Here is a 20,374-nt window from a genome sequence, read left to right on the forward strand (position 1 = left end):
TTTCACCTCAGGGTCCTTTGGCATTCCGGAACCATTCCTGCCGTTTACGTCCTTATGACTTCAACACAATCACGTACTTAACCGTAAATAAAAAAGCTGAACTGGATAAACTACTCATGGATGCAATTGGGAATCTTAAGGCTTTAAGTGAACCTATGTTTGCCCTATTGTATTTTACCAGCATTAGTAGATAATCAGTAGCGTAGTTAGGAACCTGGTGCAAGAAAGGAAAATGGGCCCTTTGACTTCTGTTGAGGTAGTAATATACAGTGATGATCAGGGCTCAATGGGTCCCTTGGGGCTCTATGCCCTGGTGCCACTGTACCTGCTGCACCAATGGTATCTATACCCCTGCGGGGTAATAACGGAATGTAAAACAGACACAAAAGCACAAAAACGTTTGTGCATGTTACATAGGGTGACCAGATTCTCAAAACAAAAAACGGGGACAGGTCATAGACATAGAAGTAGGACTATGTTTTGCAGTAACCATCAACATAATTGATTAGCTTTCAGACATAGAAAAATTATTACAGCAGCTCCCTCCACAGACCGTGATGAAGCATTACAGATAACAAATCCGAGGGGGCAGATTTACAAGCCCCTTGCGGCCCTTTTACGCCGCCGTTGCATCACTTTTATGACGCAGCGGCGGTGCAAAAGATGCACCCTGGTGCGGGGTACTTACAACGTGACGCATCTGGGAGATGCGTCACGTTGTAAAGCCCTGCACCAGAAGGAGGCGTTTCTGTGCAGGGGGTGGGCGTTCCGGCGCAGGAACGCCTCCTAAAAGTGGCTGAGTGAAATCTACAAGATTTCACTCAGTCACTTTTGGGCCCAAACTGCGTCAAAACCCTGCGCCTGCTTGAAGCAGGCGTAAGGATTGACGCAGCTTTGAAAGAATAGGGCTCCCCCAAGCCTTGCTGGAGCTGCGTCGCGCTTGCGACGCAACTCCAGCAATGCGCCGCTTTTACGGCACAGATGCGTGACGCATCTGTGCCGTATTTGCCCAATGGTGCGCCGCATTGTAAATGCGGCGCATTCATGATGGCGTAGGCATGGCGCACAATAGGTGGCGCATCCCTGCTGATATGCAGGGATGCGTCACTTATTGTAAATCTGCCCCGAGGTCTTTTATTGGCACCCCTCTTCTTTATGCAGCAGCATTAGTACTTTTTATTACAGTTACACTTTTAAGGACTATAGCATATAGTTGCAAAAAAAGTGAGCAAGGGTGCGCATGCTCAACCGGAACAATGAAAAACAGGGACATTCCTGTGTTTAACAGGGACACTGTTTGAAAACAGGGACATTTGAGTCACTTGTAGAAAAGTGTCGGGACACGGGGACAATTCTCCAAAAACGGGGACCGTCCTGGGAAAACGGGGACGTCTGGTCACCCTAATGTTACATTCAATTTCTTTTTGCCCCAGATGTGCGAATCACATTTTCAGTGTGTGATTTTCCGTTTCATTCTTGTGATTTACATTGCAGTGTGAATTACCCTCTTAGAATGATGTAACACATTGGTAAATGCTTGGATGATTTAATGGTAATCTTCATTACTCCAAGTCCTACTCTTCGTTTCAACATTCCTTACTTAGGAGGTTCACCCCACCCCAAATACAGATGTCTAGCCGGCAAAACCATTTCTCTTTTTTAAGCTCCTCCTTCAAGTGTGATGTACCTATGACAGCTGCTGGCCTATAGAAATCCTTTCTGTAAATAGCAATCCTTATCACATATGGAAACCAAGCCAGGGAATATGCCCACCTGAGCGGGTTGAAGGAGTGCAGCACTGTGGCAAGGAAGAGTAGGATTAGGATTATTAAAGATTACCAGTATGTTGTCTTGACATAACTTGTCACACTCCTTACCTTTGAGGCTGTGGCAAACGATATTGGGTACTACCTAAAGTTTAATGAAGGACAAAGAGCAATACAAAGCCAACAAATAATAAAGTAAAAAACGGGGTGTTGGACCTGTCCCTCTTTGCAAGGTCATTCCCAAACTTTTTGCCTTCACCCTCCTATTTTCTGAACTCGTTTTTGTTGGCTGTTAGGACTCTGCACTTTTCCACTGTTAACAAGTGCTAAAGTGCTTACGCTCTCTCCTTTAAACATTGTAGAATTAGCCTACATCCAACTGGCACCTTTAATTTACCTGTAAATGCCAAGTAAAGAGGTATTGCATGTATGCAGAGCCCGTACATTAAATGCTACTGAGGGGCCTACAGCACGTATTGTTCCACCCTCTTAAGTAGCCCTTTAAACATGTCTCAAGCCTGCCATTGCAGTCTGTGTGTGCAGTTTGTAACTTCCATTTCGATTTCAACCTGGCAAATGAAGCCTTTTGCCAGGCTTAAACCTTCCTTTTATTAATTAATACCTGTAAGTCATCCCTAGAGTAGGCCCTACACAGAAAAGAGGGCAGGGTGCCATGTAATTAAAAAGTAGGGAAATGTACCTTTAAGTTTTATGTGTCCTGGTGGTGAAAACCTTTTAAATCCTTTTTTCATTACTGCAAGGGCTGCCTTTCTCATAGGATAACATTGGGTTAACTTATTACATTTAATGTGATATCTTTCAATTGGTAGTAGGTACGAAGTTTGAGTTTAGTGTCTACAGAATCATAATTTAAAACCCTCTTTGTTGGTAAAGTTGGATTTTAGTCACAATTCTCCAAATGCCACTTTTAGAAAGTTGGCTTTTTCTTGCCCTAACCATTTGGTGCCTCCAGCCTGTATCTTGGGGCACATGAGTAGGTGTAGCTGGCAGTTGGTCTTTGTGTATTCCTTCCAGACAGTAAGACAAAGGAGGAATAGATGTTGTCAGGATGGGCCAACTCTGTCAGGATGAGGGGGAGGAACTGTCACCTACCACACTTGCACATCACAAAGACTCTGCCTCAGCACACTCACAAAGGGTTTCACACTAGTCTTTTCAGTACACTTCTGGACCTGTGGAAGACTCAAAAGAAGGGTGGCTGTGCTGCTCTACTGCAAGAAGGACTGTTCTGCTACCCGGTTACTCTGCTGCCCTGCTGCTTGAGTGAGAAGGACTGGACCTGCACCTTGAGCCTAGGACCACCAGAGTGACTCCAAGGGCTAATTGGCTGGCCTCATGATCATAGCCTCAGGGACAGACAAGGCTCCAACCATCTTGAATCCTGCACCTGGACTCTGCCTGCTGTGAGTCCTAAACCCCTAGTGGTGCCCATCCAGTCCTGGACCCTTGGATGTGGGGCTAAAGGTGCTCTGCTACTGTGGTTGGCGCTTTGTGGTTTTAAGCACTATTTTTTCCAAAATCGATAAAATTGCATTTCTCCGCTTCTACTAATTGGATTTTTGTTGTTTTGCTGTCAAATAATTTATTAAATTTCACTCTATTTTTCTAAATTGGTGTGAGATGTATTTTCTGCTGTGTTTTCACTATGTTAATGTTTGAAGTGCTGCATAAATACTTTACACATTACCTCTGAGTTAAGCCTAACTTCTTTTGAGCAAAGCTCCCAGAGGGTTAGGCAGAGATTAATTTGGGGTTTGCTTGTGTTTCACTCTGACAAGAATTGTGGTTGTGGCTTGAGCAGGGTTCCACCTCCCTCAACCAGTAACCCAATCTCCTACATTGGTGTTCAGCAACGAGAGTCAGTGGTTGTGGTGCAGCCCTGCCAAGTACCATGCATCAGGCGTTAGACTAACGCATTTCAGTGTGGTGGTCCGCATCACCGCGCTGACATGCAAATTCACACAAATTTCTGCATATAGGAAGACTTCCATACTTCTTTTCCACAAACTGCAAATGTCTTAAAACAGGGGGTTAGATTGGCTGTGACCGTGACCCAAGTTCTGAGGCGGGTAACGTGGAGTAGAGCTTGGAGTGTGGAGCAGTGTGGAGCTGGGGGCAGCAAGGAATTGAGGCCCACAGCCTGCTTGGGAAAGGCAGTAGGTGGAGAATCACACTCCCTGGTGGGTTATCCACCAACAATGGTGGGGCGAGCAATGAAGCATACGGAAGCGGTTGGGCCAGGCACAGAAGCAGCTTGGTTCTCATACTCGGCCCCCTGTCTACTGCCGTCACCCCGCCCCTTCTGAAGGAGTGAGTTTCAAGGCCCCACAGGCCTCGTTGGAAGGCTATAAGTGGAACAGGCCTCTAGCTCCCCAGCCTTTAACTTAGTGTACTGTTCGAGCCAGTGCCGAGAGTGAGGGGGACAGCGTTCTGCCCGACGCCCTGCCCCACAGATGCAGGTGGAATGAACCAAGTGAAGTGAGGAGCATGTGCGCTCAGGCACTCTTGAGGTGAGTGCTGAGTGGACTAACAGAGCCAATATTAAGAGAAGTCCTAAGGGCTCATAACACTCTGTGCGGGTGTGAGGGCTATTTCCTTGCACTGCAAAGAAATCTAAGAGCCTGTGAGCCCGAGATTTGCCAAGTTTTGTGCCTGTAGGATTTCCCCCTGACTGCAGCAAGGGGTGCAACAAGGAGTGATTAGGTACAGCAAGGAGTCACTGTAATCTTCGCCCAAGCAAAATTTAGCTTACACCAAAAAGCACTCAACCATCCTCTCCACTATTGTGCGACTGCCAAAAAATACAAAATGCCAATAACGCAAAGCAATATAGGTGAATACATCCTAAAGATGTCCTCTAGAAAGAGGACTTAGAGAGCTCGGAACCCAGTCAACATGCTGCATACCAAGAGACTCCCTAATAGAGCTGCTCCTAGAAGAGTTCCCCAAAAACAATTTGGCTAACACCTGCTTAGGGATCTCACAATTCTACTTCCGCTACTAAGTACTGGCGCCCCATTTGTGGAGAAACAACCACTGAAAAGGTAAGAGGGCCCAGGGAACAGCAGCCAATAAAAGGCACAGCATTAGGAGAAGAAAATTAATCAGGGCCTGGCCCAACCAATTAAGTTTGCCCCATTTATTACCCCCCCTCACTCCTCTAATGCCTCCTAACTACCAGGGTGGCTTAAGGCAGGCCTTGTCTCAGATCCATCCAAGTCAATAAAGGCAAGTAAGGGCCAAGTTCATGACCAAGAAGCCACCATGAGCACTTACTATGCCACCGATAAGGAGCTCTTTGACCTTAGCTCAAAGGATCAGTTGGAATACATTACCTCAATGGAGTCTGAAATAAATACCATGTAGGACACAAAAAATGACTCCTCCATAATTGTTATGAATTCTCAGCATTGCTAAATGTCATGATTTCAGCTTAATCAAGGATAAAGATGATCATGGAAAAGTAACTAACTGCTGCCCATGGATGGCAAGCCACGGCCAGGGGGATTGACGCCAAGCTCAACAATTTGAACTCAATAATTGTTGGAGCACAAACAACCTTGACGGTCTCCCAATTTGCATGCTTGTGTTCATGTCTGCTCATCATATCAAAACTAGAAGAGGTCACAGCCATTTTACAATCTTCAAGTCAACGACATGTACATTCACTTAATTTGCCTAGAGACCCCCTGAGCTGGACAAATAAAGACACTCAGACAAATGAGATTATCGCCACAGCCAACATTCACAACCTGCCCCTGGGGAACCCATTTTCAAAGACCCTTGGAAATAAACTCGGCCATTGGAAAATGTGAGCTAGCCCCAAATTCCTCTGAAGGATCCTCAGCCTCAAATGAAGCCCGTGATATAATTTATGCAGATCCACCCCAAACTCAATCAATCAATCAATCATTTGTAAAGCACACTACATACCCGCGAGGGTCTCTAGGCGCTGAGGGGGGGCTACTGATCGAACAGCCAGGTCTTGAGTATCCTCCTGAAGGTAAGCAGGTCTTGGATCTGTCGTAGGCTCAGTGGGCGGATGTTCCATTTCTTGGCGGCGAGGTGGGAGAAGGATCTCCCACCGGTGGTTGTTCTTCAGATGCGCGGGACGGTGGCGAGTGAGAGGTCGGCGTAGCGTAGCTGGCGGTTGGGGATGTAGAAGGAGATCCGTCTGCTGAGGTAGGCTGCGCCGGTCTTGTGGAGTGCCTTGTGTGCGTGGATGAGGAGCTTGAAGGATATCCTCTTGTTGAAGGGGAGCCAGTGCAGGTTTCTCAGGTGGGGGGCGATGTGGCCGTGGCCTGGTATGTCGAGGATCAGTCGTGCCTAGGCATTTTGGATGTGTTGTAGTCGTTTGATGAGCTTGGTCGGGGCTCCCGCGTAGAGGGCGTTTCCGTAGTCGAGTCTGCTGCTGACGAGGGCCTGGGTGACTGTCTTTCTTGTATCTGTCGGGATCCATCTGTAGATCTTGCGGAGCATGTGGAGGGTGTTGAAGCAGGAGGAGGAGATGGCGTTGACTTGCTTGGTCATTGAGAGCGTTGAGTCGAGGATGATTCCCAGGTTGAGTGCGTGGTCGGTGGGTGTCGGGGCTGCCCCCAGTGCCGTCGGCCACCAGGAGTCGTCCCAGGCTGACGGGTTGGAGCCGAGGATGAGGACCTCCGTCTTGTCCGAGTTCAGCTTCAGACGGCTGGTCCTCATCCAGTGGGCGACGGCCTTCATTCCTTCATGGAGTTTGGCTTTGGCGGTGATAGGGTCCTAGGTGAGGGAGAGAATCAGAGCGTTGTCGGCGTAGGAGATTATGTTGAGGTCGTGCTGTCGGGCTACGTGTGCGAGCGGGGCTATGTAAATGTTGAACAGCGTCCGGCTGAGGGAGGATCCCTGGGATACGCCACAGGTGATCTCTGAGGCTTTGGTATGTAATGGGGGAGGCGGAAGCTCAGGGTTCTGCTGGAGTGGAAGGAAGCGATACAAAAGGGGATGATGGACGGAGTGGAAGGAGGTGGTCCAATCCAGAGCCTTGTCTCGGAGGCGTGCGAGTAGTGTGCGATGGCAGACGGTGTCGAAGGCAGCAGAGAGGTCTAGGAGGATGAGTGCTGCGGTCTCGCCGTTGTCCAGCAGGGTCCTGATGTCATTGGTGGCGGGGATGAGGGCAGTCTCGGTGCTGTGGTTGCTGCGGAACCCTGACTGCGAAGGGTCCAGGATCCTGTTTTCTTCGAGGTATCGGGTTAGCTGTCTGTTGACGGTTTTCTCGATGACCTTGGCTGGGAAGGGGAGCAGAGAGATGGGCCGGAAGTTCTTGAGGTCTCTTTGGTCTGCCTTAGATTTTTTGAGTAGGGCGTTGATCTCGGCGTGTTTCCAGATCTCTGGGAAGGTTGCGGTCTCAAGGGAGAGATTGATGATGTTGCGCAAGTGGGGTGCGATGGAGCTGCTTGCTCTGTTGAAGACGTGGTGCGGGAATGGGTCTGATGGAGAGCCGGAATGGATTGTGCGCATGGTCTTGATGGTGTCATCGATGCTCACGCTGGCCCAGGCTAGCAGGGGGTCGTGGTCAATGGTGTGCGGAGGGTGTGTTGTGTTGCTGTCTGTTGGGGCTGTCTGGGTGTTAAAGCTGTTGTGGATGTCTGCTATCTTGCGGTGGAAGAAGGTGGCGAGGGAGTCGCACAGGGCTTGCGACGGCGGGATGTCGTTAGTGTTGGAGCTGGGGTTGGAGATTTTCTTCACGATGTTGAAGAGCTCCTTGCTATTGTGTACGTTGTTGTCAAGGCGGTCTTTGAAGGAGGTCCTCTTGGCCAACCTGATGAGGTAGTGGTGGTTGCGGATGGCGTCCTTGTGTGCTCCGTGGCTGTCCGGAGTTTGTTCACTGTGCCATTTCTTCTCTAGTTTCCGGCAGGCTTGCTTGAAGGCTAGGAGTTCTGGGGTGAACCAGCTGGCCCTCTTGCTGGTGACTCTGTGGGGGGGTTTCTTCAGCGGGGCGAGGGTGTTGGCGCAGTCCTCGATCCAGCGTCTGAGGCTGTGGACAGCGTCGTTGGTGTTGAAGGGTTTGGTGGGGGGGGTGAGAGCGAGGTTTGTGTGTAGTTGGTCTTCGGTGATTTTGCTCCAGCAGTGGCAGGGGATCTGTTGAGTGGTGGTGTATGGTGGGTTTCTGGAAGGCGAAGTGGATGCAGCAGTGGTCGGCCAAGAGGAGTTCGGTGGTGTGGCTAACGGAGACGTGCAGGCTTGAGAAGACGGGGTCAAGCATGTGGCCGGCGGAGTGAGTGGGCGTTGTGACGAGTTGCTTCAGTCTGAGGTTGGCGAGGTTATCGATCAGGGTTGTGGAGTTGTTGTCATTGTTGTTCTCAAGGTGAAAGTTCAGGTCTCCGAGGAGGATGTAGTCGGTGGAGGTCAGGGCGTGCGTGCTGATCAAGTCGGCGATGGAGTCGCTGAACTAGGGTCGGGATCCGGGGGGTCGGTAGACGAGGGTGCCTCTGAGGGTGGAGTTAGGGTCTGTGTGGATCTGGAAATGCATGTGTTCAGTGGTGCTGAGTGCGTCGTCGGTGCTAGTCGAGACCCTGATGCTGTTCTTGTGGACGATGGCCATTCCTCCTCCGATTCCGTTGCTGCGGTCGCTGCGGGTGATTTTGTAACCTTCTGGGATGGCTATGGCGATGTCGGGTGTGGAGGAGTCATTAAACCTGGTCTCTGTCAGGAAGGCGACGTCCGGGGATGTTGTGTCGAGCAGGTCCCAGAGCTCGACGGCATGCTTGCGTGCAGAGCGGTTGTTCAGTAGTATGCATTGAAGGTGGTTGGGGTCTTTCTTGGTGGGTGGTTCGTCGGCTCTGAGGCTTGTGGAGCTGCAGTTCCGTCAGGTGAAGGGGCCGTCTGTGCGTTTCGGGGTGGCCTTGAAGCAGGTGTGGCTCCGTCCGGAGTTGAGAGCGTGCAGAGTGCTGGCGTCGTAGCGACGGCGGTCTTCGTGGCAGGTGCGGGGGCCAGGGGTTCTGGCGCTGGGCGCGGTCCAGGTGCGGACGGGTGAAGACAGGCTTGCCTTAGGCACGCCGACAGCGGCCAGCATATATGGGGAGGTGGGAGGGAGGAGCAGCTGGGAGGCCGGAGGTGGGGGCAGCGAATTGGCAGTGGGCAGTCAGGGTGGCGGGGCCGAAGGGGACACAGCGGCGAGGGCGGGGAGGGACAACAAAGGTAACAAAAGGAAAAACGAGTGGCACAGAGGGCAGAAGAGCACAAAAAAACGAGTGGAACAGAGGACAGAAGGGCACAAAAAACGAGTGGAACAGAAGGCAAAAGAGGCACAAAAACGAGGGAAAAATGAGTGGCACAGAGGGCAGAAGGGCACAAAAAACGAGTGGAACAGAAGGCAGAAGGGCACAAAAAACGAGGGAAAAACGAGTGGCACAGAGGGCAGAAGGGCACAAAAAAAACAAGTGGAACAGAAGGCAGAAGGGCACAAGAAACGAGTGGAACAGAAGGCAGAAGGGCACAAAAAATGAGGGGAAAATGAGTGGTACAGAGGGCAGAAGGGCACGAAAAAACGAGTGGAACAGAGGGCAGAAGGTCACAAAAAACGAGTGGAACAGAAGGCAAAAGAGGCACAAAAACGAGGGAAAAACAAGGGGCACAGAAGGCAAAAAGGGCTCAGAAATACCGGAAAAATGAGTGGCACGGAGACAAAATACAGAATACAGAACTACAGGGGCAGCAAAGAACAGAAGGCAAAATGGGCAGAGAGGCACAGGGGCAGCGAGGGGAACAGAAGGGAAAACCGGGCAGGGACACCGGGGCAGCGAGGGGTACAGAAGGAAAGACCGGGCAGAGAGAGCACAGGGACCGTGAGGGGAACAGAGGGAAGAAAAAGGGGCACGGACCACGTACAGGCAGCGGGGGAAGACAGACAACAGCAGTCACAGACACAACAATGAAAATACAGGCAATACAATAAAAGCAATAAAGCGGAGGATGAACAAACCTACCTACGGCCTACCACTGGCCACCAGGGATGAGGCGCAGGTGGTAGCCTGCGGGTGGTGGAGGCCTTCGAACTTCCTCAGCAGCGGCAGGGCAGGGAGATACAGGTGGTGCTGTGCGGAGGGGGAGCGACCTACCTGGTAAGGTCAAGGGTCGCTCCCTTAGGGAAAAATGCCTTTAAAAACAAAACTGAAGAGATGCCAGACGGGGAATCGGCTTCGATCTGTATCAACTAATGAACTACTAACAAAGATAGAAGAGTGAATCTAAACCTCGAGCCTACTCTGGAAAGTATAAAAAATCCTAATACCCTTAACAATAAAGAGGGCTTTGTCCCATTTCTGTATAAAAATAATCGCAAGAGACTTAGGAAACTACATTTAAAAAAAGGGTGTGGAAACCTCAATCAGAAGCCAGATTAAACTCTATCTCTTGCTTTTGAAAATCCAGTGACACTGGCAGTAGACCTCATTCTAGTCTAATTGTGAACTCAAGACTACAGATCATGCTATTCCCAGTGTGGCCCTCGAGAACCAAGTAGGAGACCTCTCAAGTACAGGACCTGCTGGTCTAAGTATGTTCCTAACTTCCCAGACTCCTGCCTTCCTGTCATTTTCACCCCCATCTACCAGATTAATAGTCTCAACCCCGATCTGGCTCACACAGGAAATCAAATATTCAGGAAATACTGCTAAGACATTCAGCACAGTGCCTGGAAGATGCCATCACTCCCGTGAAAGGCGCTCGAGGTACTGCTGCTGTTATTGAAGGGTTGCAGACTCTAGACTTAACACCCAGCCAGAATCGCTTCCAACTCAGTGAGCAAAATTGCTCTCAACTCATTGGGCATATTTGACCAACAAAGAACCAGGGAGGCGCTCCAGCATTATCCAACCCAACACAAAATCCCACCGATGTGTCCCCTGCCAGATTCATGGCTTGAAATTAATGCACCGCTCTCATCAGGCAGTAAGGTGTGGCTCTACCATTACAATCATCAGCAGTAGCCAGTAATTCTGCTAAAACCACTAAAGAAAATCACCTGCAATAATATCCTTAAGCTACTGAAATCACTGCCTATCAATTCAATGTTCTCACCATGGCCAATCAGTAAAGTTGCATTCCTGCCATAGAAAGACGGCAACCTCAACGTGACAACTAAGCTAATAATAGAGTCCATTAAATAACATTTTTAATTAATTAACTTCGAAAGCTATATGTACAATGAAAAGTATAAAACTTAACGTTAAACTGACACACATTTGAAATGTGCTGTTTCGTAATACGCAGTCATAGGGCCTGATTTAGAAGTCGTGTAGGGAATACTCTGTTACAAATGTGACTGATATACCGTCTGCCGTATTACGATCCCCATAGGATAGAATGCGATTGTAATACGGCAGACAAGATATCTGTCACATTTGTGACAGAGTGTTCCCCTCCTACGACTTCTAAATCAGGACCATAGATATCCGAGTCGGCCATAGAATGGCTATAAAGCAAGCTTTCTTTAACTAGATGGGAATTTAATTTTGCTGAAATGTGCACAAGGTGATTTAGGAACTTGACCTTAACATGACATGCTCAGAAATATTTTGGTATAACAAATGTTTTACTTTATAAGCAATGTTGGACTTGGCCCTTCTGGCAGGTTCACCCCTAAACTTTTTGCTTTGTAAGATGACCTGGTGGTAGTTGTTTTTGGCTTCGGCGCACTTTAACACTGTGTCCCAGTGTAAGGTGCGTGCGCACTCTGAGTGCGTGTGGTGAGATTGGCCTGCCCTCCCATAGGAATGCATGGGGAATATGAGTTTCCATGGTAGTTCCTGATGTGTGGGGAGTGCAGGGTCGAGTTTGATATGTGCGGACTCGTATGATTAAATGCTGCGCGATTATGTGCACGTATTTATTGTGTCTAGTGTGGAAGTGCCACTTCTAGAAGTTGGCATGTCTGTGTAGTAAATGTAAACTGATTGTCTGGCTTGTGATTGGCTGGAGCTGGCTGGTGTGCCTTGCTCCGGGAGTCAGGATGGGTCTGCCCCGGTGGTGAATGGAGAGATCTGCATGTTGATGGGAGGGAGGAGTGCACCTGGGACCTGAATAGGGCTAGGCCTTCCCTCCACAATGCTGGCTCCGCCCCCTGTGGTGCGACTGATGTCCCTAGCCTGTCCTGTGAATGGGGAGAGGGGCTGAGCACAACAAAGTGCTTCAAAACCAGTTGCATCTGGTTCTTCCTTAACCATGTGCTGCCAGACAAAGGCAAAATGTGTATAAAAAGGGGCTGTGACCCCATGTAAAATGTTCTTCTGATCCTAATCTGAGGGGGGCCTGTGCTGCTGCTGGGCGCCAGGAGGACCACCACTGGGGACTGCCTCCCTGCCTGGAGGGCCCTGTGAGCTGGCCCCTGGACCCAGCCTTTGCCCCCCCCTACCTCCTACAAGACTTTCCTGGACTTTGCCTCTAAAAGCGCCTGGGGAGCGCTATATCCTGAGTGCTGGGAGCGCTTTATTTTTCCTCCTGGGGGAGCACTTCTACTTTTACTTGCAGCCCGGAGCTGTGATCGCCTGGCAGAGGGAGTCCCCGGCGTGGGGATCTCCCTGCCCTTGTGCCCGGATCAAGTGGGTGCCTACCCCGCATATTTGCCCTGTTAATATCCCTAGCGGGTGCCCACCCCACCAGGGACCTTGTGCCAGCTGTTAATACCCCCGGCGGGTACCCACCCCGCCAGGGATCGTGTGCGCAAGGGAAATCGGAGCCTACCCCGTGTTGCGACTTGCCGCCACCAGGAGAAACATTGAGGGCCGCCGCTGTGGGGGCACGGTTGTTTCTTTGAGCCCCAGAGGACAGCCAGGGTACACGCTGGTGCCCAGGCTCAGTTCCCTAGCTGCCCAGCACTTAGTGGGCAGCTGGATCGTTTAGGCCCTAAACCCTTGCGCATTCTTCTTTGGCTGCCTGCGCAGCCCAGCCCTGACATTTTGGACAAAGGGCGTTTGAGCCCCTGAGAGGCCAAGTTGGTCTGGGGGTCAGTATCTAATGTAATTCTACGCAAGGTGATGGTATTTGTGTTCATGTTGGTTATGACCTGATGCCTAATGTGATTTATGCGTAATGTGCAATGCCGTTATGCCTGTTATACCTCTAACTGTGTTTATATGCTTAGGAGGTTGTGTTGCCTAGTATAATTTATGCTAGTGAGTTCATGGTTCCCTGCGTGATATATGCCTACGGTGGTTAGGATTGCGTAGTGTGTACCTACCTGTTACCAGTGGTTACTGGTTGTGTTCTGCAAGTATTATTTTGTGCTACAATTATACTACATTCTAAGTGCTATTTCTACTAAGTGCTAATTCTGACAGTGGCCCATGTGGCCCTGTCCTGTGTATATAATCCCCTGTAAATATATTGCCCAGTGCCAGTTGGCACAGTGTAATTATGTGATTATGATCTAATGTGATTATGGTAATACAAAGGCTATTTTCATATATGACCTTGTGTGGAGTTCTTTTTTGTGGTGTACCTAGTGTGTTGCTGCTGTGTGTGTGTGTGTTGCGCAAATGCTTTACACATTGCCTCCGGGTTAAGCCTGACTGCTCGTGCCAAGCTACCAAGGGGGTTAGCAGTGGTTATCTTGGCGTGTGACTCCCTTGCCCTGACTAGCGTGGTGGTTTCTGCCTAGCTTTGGCGCAAGCCTTAGCTAACCAGAAATCCCATTTCTAACAAGCACCATTTTATTCTTGAATGCCATGAACTTCCTATTTTCTTTTGTTTCATATAACATTTGACTAGAACAACTTGTGCACTTTAAACAATAATGTTTGATTCCTATTAGGAAGAATGTGTTACCTAATAGTGATTTTGCTTTTAGTTAGTAGTTCATTGTTCTTGCAGTGAAACAAGTTGAGATCTAGAAGGTCAATTGGTGTTTAAGGCCTATGGAAACCAAGCCTAATGTTTCCAGAGCCTAACCATGTTAGACTGTCTGTAGCTAACCTTGTGATAAAAAGTATAAGCCACATGTATTTCTGTAAGAACGGAGGAGCTGAAACTGCTTACCAGTGGCAGCTGCTCCCGGGAAGCAGTAATGGGGCAGTGGGGGGAAGCTCAGTAACCTGTTGGCAGGCCTGCTGGTCTGCCGCCGCCTCTCTTCCATCCTCTCTGTCCTTTTCCTGGCTTCTGTTTGAACAGGAAGCATGAAGTACCCAGGCTCCCGTAAGTCAATCTCAACTCTGCAATGCAGCATTGTGATTGGTCTGAACGCCGTGGTTTGGCGCTCAGATGGGAAATGCGAGCCTGGGCATGTTTTCCACCTAAGCTGTAATGCAGCCTGGGTGGAGAACATGCAAAGAACATGCAACATGCAAAGTGTGCATGACTGTTTGGCCGGCCTGAGACGGCCGCCCAAACATTCATGCACACTTAGGAGGGTGCCCACCACTATCTCCCCTGAGCTGCCCAGGCCCCCCCACACAAAACTGCCTCAGAACAGAAATATAAAAAGATAATAACAGAACGTTATCATTTTATTTTTCCTTTTTTGCAGTGCTGAAAGGCAGTGGGGCAATACTCCTCCGCTTAAGTGGAGGAGCCGCCCCTGCTGCTTACCCAAGAACTCTGCTACCCTATTGGTCCATGAAGAAAGGAGCCTGATACAATGTTTTCAACATATTTTCTTGACTTTTATATTAGTGAGTATTCCTGGGGAGACACTGCGCCACTTAGCCACTCACTTATTGTTACTGCAAATGTATGCTAATCGACTTGGATTTTGAGACTCACCTGAGTCTTATGAGCTACTCTTTATGGGAAGTTCTGCTACTCTAATTTGGCTTAGAAGCTCTATACTTCTTTGATTTCATTCTTTTTAATTTGAACTCAATATGGGTTCTTGAAATCTAAAACTCTAACCCTGATCTCTAGAATAGGAAACTTACTCACATATGGAACGTGCTTAATGCAAATTGATTTTGATGCTTTATTCTAACCACTTTTCTTTGATGAGATTTCTGTAAACTAATAACACAATACAAAATCTCATCATTGACTGAACTTAAACTGTTAATGAGGTTTAAGTTTGAGATGTCTGTTTTGCTCTTTGACTCCTAATACAACATTCCAAGCTCCATCACTGAGAAGAAGGAGAAGGCTCTAGCGCAGAAAAATGAGGTTTAACTCTACAAGACGGTAAATTAGCAATTCTACTAAAAATATTTAGGGCCCAGTAGTGCGCTATTGCTAATATTGATCTCTAAAGATGCAGCGCTTTCTATTTTCGATTTAAAGAGAACTTTCCAGGTCTGGGAGTCAAAGTCAAACGGTTTGAACCTGAACAATACCCCTCTGGCTTTAACGGTGGCTCTGGTAATCACCAGCAGTCTCCAATCTCAGAACCCAAACAAAATCGGGCAGAGCGCACAGTCTAATTCGAACACTGTAGTTCAGTTCCATTCCTCCCCCCTGGTAATAGCCTAAAACCATACACAGCTTCGAGGGGTACCAGCTCAGTAAGATTTACCAAGCCAGAGGCAGATGAGAGCATAGTAAACCTCAAAAACCAGGGAAGTAGATCCTGCCTCCTGAGAAAGTCCTCGGGTCAAATGCAGCAAGATTCGTCCTGTCTCACAGGGACCTGTTTAAAAGGCAATCCACACTTGAGAGGCAGTGGCTGTCCAGCGCACCAGTGCTCCTGAGTTTGTTGGTGCACAAAGTCAAGCAGACTATTCACACTTTGAAATTGACCATAAGCCCTGCTCTTCAAATGTCGCAGGACGAAACCAACTAAATACGCAAAAGGAGGCCATCACCTACTGATCCCCATTCAACCATATTTGTTTGCAAGAGATTTGGGCTTCGGAGCCAACCTTCTTGACTGGATCTGACTCACGTTGTAACTACGTCCAAAAGAGTCGCAAAAAGGAGACCAGCAAGAGGGCTTTCGAATTTTTTTGAAGAGCATCTATGAATTTCTAAACTGAACGATTAAACACAAAGAAATCATTGTTATTGGGCATCCCATTAAAAATCTCAAGCCAACCTTCTTGACTGGATCTGACTCACGTTGTAACTACGTCCAAAAGAGTCGCAAAAAGGAGACCAGCAAGAGGGCTTTCGAATTATTTTGAAGAGCATCTATGAATTTCTAAACTGAACGATTAAAAACAAAGAAATCATTGTTATTGGGCATCTCATTAAAAATCTCAATGAACCTGCAATAAAATCTTTTTCTATTCGGCACGTATTTGAAACTTGACTGAAAAAGCCTTTAAACAAAAGTGGAGAACTTTAGCAATTATTTACAAGAAATCATCATGGATAATTCGGATGCAGGATTAATTTTTATGGGAAACTATTATGCCACCAGCAGCAATTGGTGATTTTCATCATAGTACCTCTATCGTTACGCCACCACCCGCAGCACCCCCACAGCATTCATACAATAATACACAGACACAGTGTTATTTTTGGAAAAGGAGCTGCAGGTTTATTTGTTATACAAATAAAAGGTGGGTTATCTTACAGGCGATCCCGTCCGCCCCGCAACCCCTCGTTGCAGGGGGCCTGAAGTTTTAGCCAAAGAACCACCAGCGGCCATAGCCCGGTGTTGTACCTGGGAGGACTTACTCCTCCCACCGGTGAACCTATCGTCCACCATAACTCTGCCCACTGAGCAAGGGAGAGTGACTCACACCTCCCCCAGCCGGGCGGAGCGCTATATGGCAAGCCCCCGGTTGCTCAGGTTTACAACCGCCCTAAGGACTAACGAAGCGCCGTCGTACTCCAAGTTCCCAATAAGGACCCCTTGAATCATGTATGACTTATGCACGGTGCGCTTGGCACTGGAGGCTTCAGGTCCTGTTCCTGCGCCTTTCCTGTTTTGGGATCGCCTTGTAACTCCTCCACAGCCCTGGGTGTGGCCTCCGCTGCACCGAGAGCCCCCACCCTTAGCTCCTTGCATCTCAGCTACTTGCAACCCGCTGCCTCTAGAGCTTCCCCTAGGTCTAACAAGAATATCGCCATGCCTACCTTGGACCAGTGTAACCCGTCCGTCTCCCAGCAACCCATGTATTTCGCATGCAGCAGGCCGTGCCTTATGAATCCCAACCCCTGCATCTCCGTGAATTTTCGCATGGCTGCGTTTACGCGCTTGCGGGCTACTTCCAGCGCTTCCTGGGACCTAGCTCCGTGCCATATGGGTCTAGGAGTCATCTCTGACCACCAGAGGCCGCACGACCCCAGCTCGCTGCTTAGTGTACTCAGGTCCCTCCTCATTGCTTCCAGCAGATGCCTCTTACCCACTGCCGCCAGGTCATTCCCCCCCAGATGCACCACTATGATGTTCGGCTGTGGTATACCCTCATTCAAAGTCCTGCACAGCGTTCCTACTAGCTCAGCCCAGCGCATTCCCGGAAATCCGAACCAGGATATATTGGTGCTGCTGAAGCCATGTTTCCAAGTGGCTGCCTTCACCCATCTTGCAATTCTTGCGACATAAGAGTGCCCCATCACCCAAACATTTGTTCCTGAAATAAAACACAATGATTTGCCCATTTTAGTTTATTCCAAACTTCACACAAATTTTCAGAAGCCACCCGTATTGATGGCGCATGTTCACATTAAATTCTCTCCCTGCCTAACTGATCCCTGAGTTTCTCCTGATCAAAGGTTGTATCACACTTACTGGCCGCACAAATGTTTTGTAGCAATTGGAAACCCACCGCCCAACATTTTTGATTGCTTCGGCAGGCAGACCTTCCTTGAATGCAGTCGTTGCCGCCCCAATCCTGAAAGAGTGGGAGCTGTATTTCGCCCCCCCCCCTTCGTGTAACCTGCTAGGAAGAAGCACCCCTGCATCATGTGCTCCACCTGGTATTTAGTGACCGGGGAGCCGTCCCGGTGTATGAGCAGTAACCCATCGGTGGGTGGGCGGATGGCCAAGAAGGCGGCCGTCAGTGCCACCGGGCAGTACCTGTCGTTACCCAAGCGTTGCAGTGAGATCCAAGGTCAAAGGCTTTATTTCGATAAAAAAATTATCATAAAAGCAGCACAGAAATCACAATGGTACAGTTTTAAAAAACAAAACAGTAGATTTTGCAATAAATATTTAAAAAGGATTTACACAAATGATACTAGCCTATTAGTTCATTAAGTTTTTGCAGATTAGCAAATCAAGTCAAAAGGCAGTTCATTGGATTGATACATTTTAAAATGGGATTAAACAGTCAATATTAGCCTTTTGGCTCGAATGGACCAAGCCCATGATAAAAATTTGGCTAAAGCACAAGCATAGGGCACACGGCTGTCAGATATGAGTATCCTAATTGCTGCCTCATGACTCCTAGTACCCAACTGTCGACATAAGTTTTTAAGCCAGACCCTCCTTGGTGTTGCATACTCGCTACACTCAAACATAAAATGTGCCAATGTCTCTGGTTTGGCGAGGCATGCTGGGCAGAGCTCTGACATTTCCATACGAGATTTCCATCGTGAAGTGAAAGAATTAAGAGGAAGGGTTCCTATTCTGAATCTGAAGTACAGGGCCCTATCAAAAGGTTTTCCAATAATATCGAGATACAATTCCCGTTTGGGTCGATCTTTGAACCTCAGAAAGTCCTCCGTGAGCCTACCCAAGGTGGTGCTAGTGTTCCTCTGAGAAAGGATCCAGTCCCAATAGAGCTTTTTAAGGACTAGCTTCGAGGGTGAAGTTCTATTCGACCATGCTTCTTTTAGGCCCAGTTTTGTTAGCAAGATCTTCATGTCTCTCAGCCATTTAATTTTGTGCCAACTTGGTGATGACATAATTTCAGCTAGTCCTTGGGCGTATCCGCTCAGTTCTTCCACACGCCAAATACGTGCCCATAACAATAATGGATGAAATTTTGCAACATCATCCATTTGACGGCAGCCTAGGTCCAGCATTAAGGGGAGTGTCGGGGTACCCTGCGGAAGGGACATAATTGCTCTACAAAATTTATTTTCTGATCTCGGCAAAGCGTCAGTAATGGATGAGCCCCAAAGTTCGGCCCCATAAAGGGCAGAGCTAACACCTTTAGATGAGTAAATCTCGAGGACCGTAGCTATTGGTCTTATTGTGCAGGATCGTTGCTCTTTCAAAAGGGCTCCTGTAATCCTCTTGTGAGTTAGCAACATTTTGTCCAAGTGTGGGGTCCATTCCATTTTGTGCGAGAGGCGTATCCCAAGATAGTCGAAAACCTCTACCCTTTCCAGGAGCACAGCATTCAGAGTGGGAGAGCGAACTTGTTGTTTAGGAGGATTCAGCACAAGGTACTTAGTTTTGCTTGTATTTATTAACAGACCTCGTTTGGTGCAAAAGGATTGAAAATTGTCCAAAAGTCTCTGGAGGCCCATCGGGGATTTAGAAATTAAAAGTGTATCATCCGCGAAGAGGAGGGTTGGTATACGTTCGCCAGCCAGGGATGGTTCATCTGAAGGATGTTTCCGAAGGTGCTCAACCACCCCATTGATGTAAAGAGAGAAAAGGGTGGGGGCTAGGACACATCCCTGGCGGACACCTCTCTCAACCGGGATACTACCCGTTTTCTCCCCCCCAGGGCCCCATCTAACCTGGGCAAAACTATCATGGTGCAGCCTGACAAGTAGGGATAGCAGATAATGGGGCAACCCCATATCGGCCAGTACACTCCATAAAGATTCCCTAGGTACAAGGTCAAAGGCAGTCTTTAAATCGATGAACGCGAGATAAAGACTGCCCTTGCCTATGACCACGACCTTCCAGTACACCATCATGAGTCTGAAAGCTTGCTCAATCGTCCCAGTGCCCACTCTAAAACCTGCCTGATAGTCAGAAAGAATTTTGTTTTCTTCTACCCAGCTTAAAATTCTGACCAGCAGGACCTTGCCGACTACTTTTTGGCTGATGTCTAACAAGCTGATCGGCCTATAGTTTGATGGATCGTCCCTGGAGCCTTTTTTGTGGATAGGGACCACCTCAGCCCCTTTCCACGATGAGGGAATGGGGGCACCTTTGCAAATGGCAGCAAGCAGAGAATGAATCAGTTTCCCCCATTTTACGCTGTCAGACTTTAAAAGGTCGCCAGGAATGCCATCCGGGCCAGCCGCTTTTTGTGGAATAATAGTGCTTATTGCATATTCCACTTCCTTGATCGTGAAATCAAAGTCAGTAGGCCGGATGTCATAAATTTGAGGGAGGAATGGTAAAACCACCTCTCCCCCATCAGAATCACCATGGCGAGTGTAAAGTTTGGAGAAATGTTTGACCCACGCCTGACTTGGGATATTGCAGGTTATCAGGTCGCTATCTGGCCTGTTGCGATCTCTTATGGTATCCCAAAACCATTTCGAGTCTTTTTTAGAGCTAGCTTCTTTAAGAGTTAACCAATAAGCATCTTCCCACTCCCTTTTTGCTAGCCCCAATGATCTCTTATGTTCTTGCCTGGCTATCTGGATTAGGGGTTGGCACTTGCCCTTGACAGCCTCAATTAGCCTTGTTTTGGCTTTCCTGCATGATGCAGAATACCAGTCATGTTTCCCTTTGCTTTTATTCTGTGGCATGATTTTCCCTGCACTCCCCTTTACCCAAAAAACTTCCCCTATAGCTTTTATGGCTGCTTCATATATGGATGTAACCCTATCTA

This window comes from Lissotriton helveticus, chromosome 9 (genome assembly GCF_964261635.1).
Source record: "Lissotriton helveticus chromosome 9, aLisHel1.1, whole genome shotgun sequence".
Classification (NCBI taxonomy): Eukaryota; Metazoa; Chordata; class Amphibia; order Caudata; family Salamandridae; genus Lissotriton; species Lissotriton helveticus.